Genomic DNA, 6,865 nt, shown 5'->3' with positions numbered 1-6,865 from the left:
ACAGAAATGAAGGCTTTAGTCAACTTGGGCACATGCCTGACATTACATAAAGTAAAGTGCGTGCCATTCCTTAGATGCAATTTGACGTTTTCGACACCCTCAATGTCTAGTTCATAAGCATCAACAAGTCTCATTTTGCCACAAGAGTGAGAATAAGTAGAGAACCACTCTCTATGTGGTGTCACATGGAAACTCGCACCACAATCTACTATCCAATTTTGTGCATATTGTGCATCTTCTGTAACAAGAGCCTCGACAGGTAGATTTGCTGTGAAGACCAATACGTCAGAGGTAAGTGGCATAACAACCGCTGGAAGAGTCTCTACAATAGGAGAATTTGAAGACTCTAACACATTGATCTCCTCTAACTTTGCTTTGCCCTTGTTTGAATCATCAGACTTAGAAGTTTCACCGGATGCTTTGCTGCCATTTCTTGCAATCCTTCTTCCATGCCCTTTTTTATGGTAGTGATAGCACTCGACATTACGCATAGAACCCCGAGACTTACTGTGTGAGTCCCCACGTTCCTTGCTTTTGGCACGACTTTGAGTGCGACCCCTCTATCTATCACTAGCAACATACGCATCACCATCCTTCTTGCCTTCGAGAGATTTCCTGCAAATCTCCTCGGTAAACAGACTCCCAAGGACGTCATTGTACACTAGACCGGTACCAGATGCTGAGTTGCTAATCACAGTACAGAACGTATCCCAAGATGAGGGTAAATTGCATAGCAACAAGATACATTTGATTTCCTCATCGAAGACCAAACCCTGAGTGGTCAACTGAGTGAAAATGATATTGAACTCATTAATGTGAGTAGAAATAGTGCCCTCTTCCTTCATATGAAGGTCAAACAGCTTCTTCATCAAGAAAACCTTATTATTGGCACTTTTGTTCTCATAACTGGAATACAAGTTATCCCATACATCTCTAGCAGTTCTTTCTCCAACTATAGTAAAGTACACAAATTCGGCCAAATGCAAACGGAGGGTAGATTTGGCCTTAGCATCAAGTTTCTCCCACTCAACATCTGTATACTCGCCCTCTGGGCGCTCCATGATAGGATCCAGCTGGCCTTTTTGTATAAGAACATCTTGAATCTGCTCTTTCCAGATAGCAAAATTCGTCCCATCAAATTTTCCGATATTGTAAATATCCTTTTCACCACTAGATGACATGGATGCAAGCTAAAGATAATCTGGCGATAAACACTGGTAATTCTGGAAAAAATCCGGCAGAGTTTCCCCCAAAAAACTGACAGAATCTCAATCCAAAACTGTCACAAGTGATCAGTAACGCATCAAAAGTAATGCTCTCAAAGCATAAGACAGACGCATCAACCACTAATTGTGCATAAAAAGTCAAAAGCTGACCCAAGACTGCCAACACGATGTCAAAGGCACCTAGCCCTCTCTATACATGTCCTATGGCGAGGCCACGAAAAAAGGGTACTCCAGCAACCTGTATCACCGAAAGGATCTCAACATTCGAGAATCCCTCAGCTCAAGAAAACCTCACGCTATCGACCCTCACAAAAAGTTATGCAGACAAGAAACCAGCCCAATCTCAGAAAGGGCCTCCAAACCGAGTCTCAGAAACGGTTGGGACTGCCAGAAACAAGCTAAATCGGCTCCACAAAAGGTACATATGGAAGTTTCCGCAACTCAACTTACATCCATTGTCAACAATACTGCAAGGTGCAGTATACGCGCTCAAACAGGTGCCAAACAAAATGTGCAAGCAGTAAACAAATCCCTGTGGGGAGTAAAACCGCTCTCAAAAGAGCTCAAGCACTATCAAAAGTGCCAAAACAATGCATATGAGCATCAAATACTCCCACTGAAATTTGTGTTGATGCTAAACACTGCAACCTGTAAGAAACCTGGGTGTCCTGTATGTATGCAAGAACCTGTGAGGAGATGGACACCTGAAAAACCCGAGACAATGTTGATGCCGAAAAGTGCTCCTAATCAGCCCATAAACACCATCTCAATAGCACATACTAGCCATAAAACGGCTATATACCATCCCAAAATAGTCTTTGAAAAACTTGCACCTGTGTCCTATACTTGTACCTGTATCTGTAGCAAAAGTGGAGTTGAAAAAATACAACTTCTGAAGCGTAGCTCTAATGAAGCTTTCGACTGCACGAACAGCTTCGAAAGGGGGGTAAAACCCCAAGACGCCTGATGGAAACACTCTCGAAATGCTGAATTTATCGATGCCGAAATCGAAAACCTGTGCACTTTTAAAAGTGTGTGCGCACGGACGCAAAAACGGCAAGCACAAACCCTGCTCTGATACCAATTGAAGGTGCCAATGAAAGCGTGTACGAGGGCAAGTGCGAGAGCGTTTGTTGTATTAAAGAATAAGTGTATACATGGTTAGGTTAGTAGATGGGTTAGTAGTAAGTGGGATGTCCAGCCAGTTGGCCTGAATCCCAGTAGGACCTCCGCATGGATGCTAGGGTTAAGAATCACTAGACCGCCTTGCTCCATAGGTCTTTCAACTGTCTCCCATGTAGCCAACTGCCAGGGCATAGAGTCTTTAGTGTTGTTTTTTCATAGGAATCTCTTCACAGTTTTCAAGAACTCTTTCTAGTTGCATTTGGCCAGCTTAGGAAGCGAACCGTTGAAGGCTATATATGGGAGCATACTCGGAAAGGGGAGAAGCACATACTCCCACCTTCGCATCTTGGTCCTTACCTTCTCCATAACCCAAAGGAATCTGTGCTTGTGGGTTACATCCACTCCTAGAGGGGCTCCCAAGATCTTCCCTTTTACACAATCTCGCCTGTCTCGGAGAGAGAGAGAGAGAGAGAGAGAGAGAGAGAGAGAGAGAGAGATATCTTGACATTTCAATGTTACACTTGGATCTTGAAGCTAAGGCGTATGTTTGCACTTTTAGGGCCTTGCTGATGACTTGAGGGCACACTTTTGAGGAAAAGCAGAGAGTCATTTGCAAAATTTATTGTTATAGCTTAAACAAAAGTTTATAATGTGAGAGCTAAAAACTAGAAGGACCTAGTATGTCTGCTCAATTTTGCTAAGTAGGTGAATTGAGGCGAATCTGAGGGGATGCTCTCATGTTTAGAAGGGAAAAAAATGGCAATCTGCCACGTGGCGAGTGCAGTCACCTTCGTATAGCGCACGCGAGGAGCAGGAGGTGGCGGCTGGAGCGAGAGCGGCGGGCCATGATTTTTTTTTGTTGCCCAGCCGATCGCGTGGAGTGAAGGGCTCTGTCTCTCTCTCTCTCACGCACCCACAGACGCGCACAGAGGCACGCAGCCTGGCATGGCGATGCAGGGGGTGATTGTGCTGTCCAGGGCAGAGAGAGAGGCCGGTGGAACAGCAGCTGGACACGAACAACAGCTGGAGAGTGGGACTGAGGCGGGCAGGGAGAGTGCGCAACATGAGCACGGGCTGAGGACGAGCAGCAGTGAGATCAGTGGTGGGCAGGCGCAGTCCGGAGGTCAGTGAGCTCAGTGGCGGGCAAGGGCAGTCCAAAGGATGAGCGCCAGGGTGAGGACGAGCAACAGAGGACAGCGCAGGAACGCGGGCATGGAGGAGAGTGCCGTGTGCATCACCTCGTAGTCGTCTACCTGTTTTAAAAGTTAAGCCATTGGAGAATCTTCATCGGTAATTAAGTAATGAATGGTCGAAACGACCCAGTATACCAAGTGGATATACTGAAAGGACCTAGTATGTATTCCTACATCGTTTATGTTTTTTTTTAATGATAAATATTACGATATAATAAAAGTGTAGCATTCATAGTTAACATGTCAAATAACTAGTTAAAGCCTCACATTATCTAGCAAAACAATTTCCTAGTGTAAGAAGTACAATTTTACTATTTCTAACTAGCAAAAGTAAGCCAATATGTCTTTTCAATTTTGGATTCAAATAGAATCTACTAAGTAGTGCCAACGGGCTCATTAGTGAGAATCTTGGGAGATACTCCCATCCCTTTGAAGGGAAAAAGGGAGAAAGTGGCATGTGGAGGAGAGAGAGAGAGAGAGAGAGAGAGAGAGAGAGAAGGGGGGGGGCGCGGGGGGGGGGGGGGGGGGGGGGGGGGAGGTTTGGTGCATTTTTTTGGCATTTCTAAGGGTTTGAGAGCATCCGCAGTCCTTGCGTTGCAAAGGAGGGCAAGTGGGTGGGGCAAGGTAGGACAACGCCTTTGGTTGGCAGGGGCATTGGAGGGAGACCCGGAGGCAGAGGGCAGCATAGGCGCAGACAATGGACAAAGGCAAAGCCAGGTCTCTCTCTCTCTCTCTCTCTCTCTCTCTCTCTCTCTCTCTCTCTCTCTCTCTCTCTCTCTCTCTCTCTCTCTCTCTCTCTCTCTCTCTCTCTCTCGCGCGCGCGCGTTCGTCTGTAGGCAGCTACCTCTCCTGTGATGTTGGAGCTGATGGCCATAACCAGTGCATGGGGCTAACAACATGCGTGTGCAACAAGAGCTGGCTAGGATCTCTCTCTCTCTCTCTCTCTCTCTCCCATGTTTCCATGTGTCTAGATGACGCAAGAGACTACATATATTTCTCGCTCTCTCCTCTCTCTCTCTCTCTCTCTCTCTCTCTCTCTACAAGTTATTCTCTCTCAATGTTGTGATCCTGGAAGCGGCACACATTTCGTGATGTCGCGACTCCAAAGATATTGTCTCTCTTTCACTGTAGGTCACACTCTCGGTGCTGGAGCTCCACAATAGGCGACACAGATTTCTCCCCCTTGCTAGCTTGCATGATGTGCAACACATAGATCTGTTCATCATTGGGGTGTCCCTACACTATGTGTTGTGTTGCACCAAGCCTGCACATCACTAAGTTGTGTCTCTTATCCCTTCTATACATCATATTATGCACACTGGGAGGGCGTGGGGCGAGGAAATGCTATACGGGGTCAGTGACACAGATGGCGGACCGACTTGAATTGCAATATTAGAGCATTGGAGATGAGGAGAGCGTGTGCGATAGACTGGGGGGGGGGGATTTAGGCGTGGGGTGTGGTGGAGGCCGTAGCAGACACGACGGTGGGACAACAGAGGGGCTCACTGATTACATTTTTGGAATCTTAGGAAGATTCTATTTCTTTCATTTAGAGATTCCTCGGGATCCAACATTGAAACTCATATCTTGGCAGGGACAATCACCCTCTAAAATGCCCAGGCTGGAAGTCCCTGCGCCTTGAAGAAATTTTCATAGCAATTAGGTGAGCTTAGCAAACCATATAATTAAAAAAACGATCTTGCAAAAGCTAGCTCCATTGCCATTACCCTCGTCCGAGCTCTCGAGGCTCGCGTGCCTTCCTCGCCTCGCGTGATTCCCCATGCCCCTTCCTCATCCAAAGCTCTACTTTCTAGACGGGTATCTTGGTGAGATTCTCATGGTTTTTTAAATTTCCTCTATGAAATAAAAAACACATTAATTAACTAGATTCCCCCACTTGAACCCTCTTAACTATCTCACACGGGCATGGGCAAGAGGGGATCAATGGTCCACGCCCATTTCGAGGATTGGGTGCGATCTGGGCCATCCGATGCGCTTTGTGTAAATTTGAGAAAATAGGTAAACTCGGGTGCATCAAAAATTGTAAATTCGGGCCATCCCCCTCCCTCCCTTCCCTTCCTTTCCTCCCCCTGATTCGAATCCAGGACATCCTCTTTGCAAGCCTACCACCTTAAACACCTCGCCTGTGCGACGTGCGTGCTTGTTTTTTTTTTATACCAAATACGCTTTTGCATTAATTAGAGAGACAAATGTTACATCTGTTCACCCAAGGAGTGGGTAAATAGGGAGTATACAGCGGGGAAGTTCCCTTGCAAAACAGGGGAGGGGTTGCTATCGATACTTTTGACATTTGGTAGCATAGAAACTTTACAAAAAAAAGGCCAACTTTCATTTACAGCCAATCGATCTCGTCCTGCAGCCTGTTGGCGAATGTTACCGCTTCTTCATACTTGACCGCCAGTTGAGCCACTTCGTCTCTCATCTCTTGAACCCAATTGTGGATAGTGCCCAGGGTGTTGTTGTCGTTCAGCAGGCTCTGCAGGTTGCCGTTGCTTCTTGTGTACCAGTCGATGGAGTCTCTCAGGATGGCCACTCTTTGCCGATAAATCCTCATTTGCTCGAGTTTTAAATTGGCGTCCTGCACAGAGCACCCGGCATACAGAGATTTCACACTGGGGAGCTTAAAGTTAGGTACAAAAATGAAAGAGTTTCTAAGCTTCCAAATTATCCACAAAATTTCAGCTCTAAATCTATTCCAAAAGTCAGACAGCACGCCCACAGAGTCTCCTATGAGGAGTTGTTTCCAATCCATCTGGTACCCCAGGGTATTGACAAGCGGGGCAAGAATGGGGGGGTTGAGGTGGCAGTTGAGAAAGAGGTGGGGAATGTCTTCCACCGTTCGCCTACACCGTATACATATCCCATCTCCCTGTTGTGCTTGTAGACTTCTCGCCCCAGTCCACACGGCTTTGTGGAGGATGAGCCACAGGAGGGCGGCCTATTTGGGTTGAATGCTTTTGTTCCATATTGACTGAAACTTGAAGAGCCATTGCTTTCTGTCGAGTTGTACTCCCCACTTCCTGTTGAGGGTGATGTGGAGAGGAGGGACAGGCTCATAGATAAAATCTGGGGGGGTTGTTAAGAGTAATCCCTCCATTTCATCGAATGCACTTAGCTGAGGGGGTGACATCAGCTTCAAAGATCCATTGGAAGCTTCTCGGGAACTGTTTGATTCTGGATTGCAGCAATTGGATTTCCCAAGGTTGGAGAAGGCCTGTTGATATAAGTTTCTCATTGGTGAGCCATGAGTGATTGGTGTTGCACCACAGATCCTCCCACACTCTAAAGCCTTTGAGGTGG

The sequence above is a fragment of the Adiantum capillus-veneris genome, chromosome 23 (assembly GCF_014529385.1).
Source record: "Adiantum capillus-veneris isolate H3 chromosome 23, ASM1452938v2, whole genome shotgun sequence".
In the NCBI taxonomy this organism is placed as follows: Eukaryota; Viridiplantae; Streptophyta; class Polypodiopsida; order Polypodiales; family Pteridaceae; genus Adiantum; species Adiantum capillus-veneris.
Note: the sequence above shows the minus strand (reverse complement) of the source record.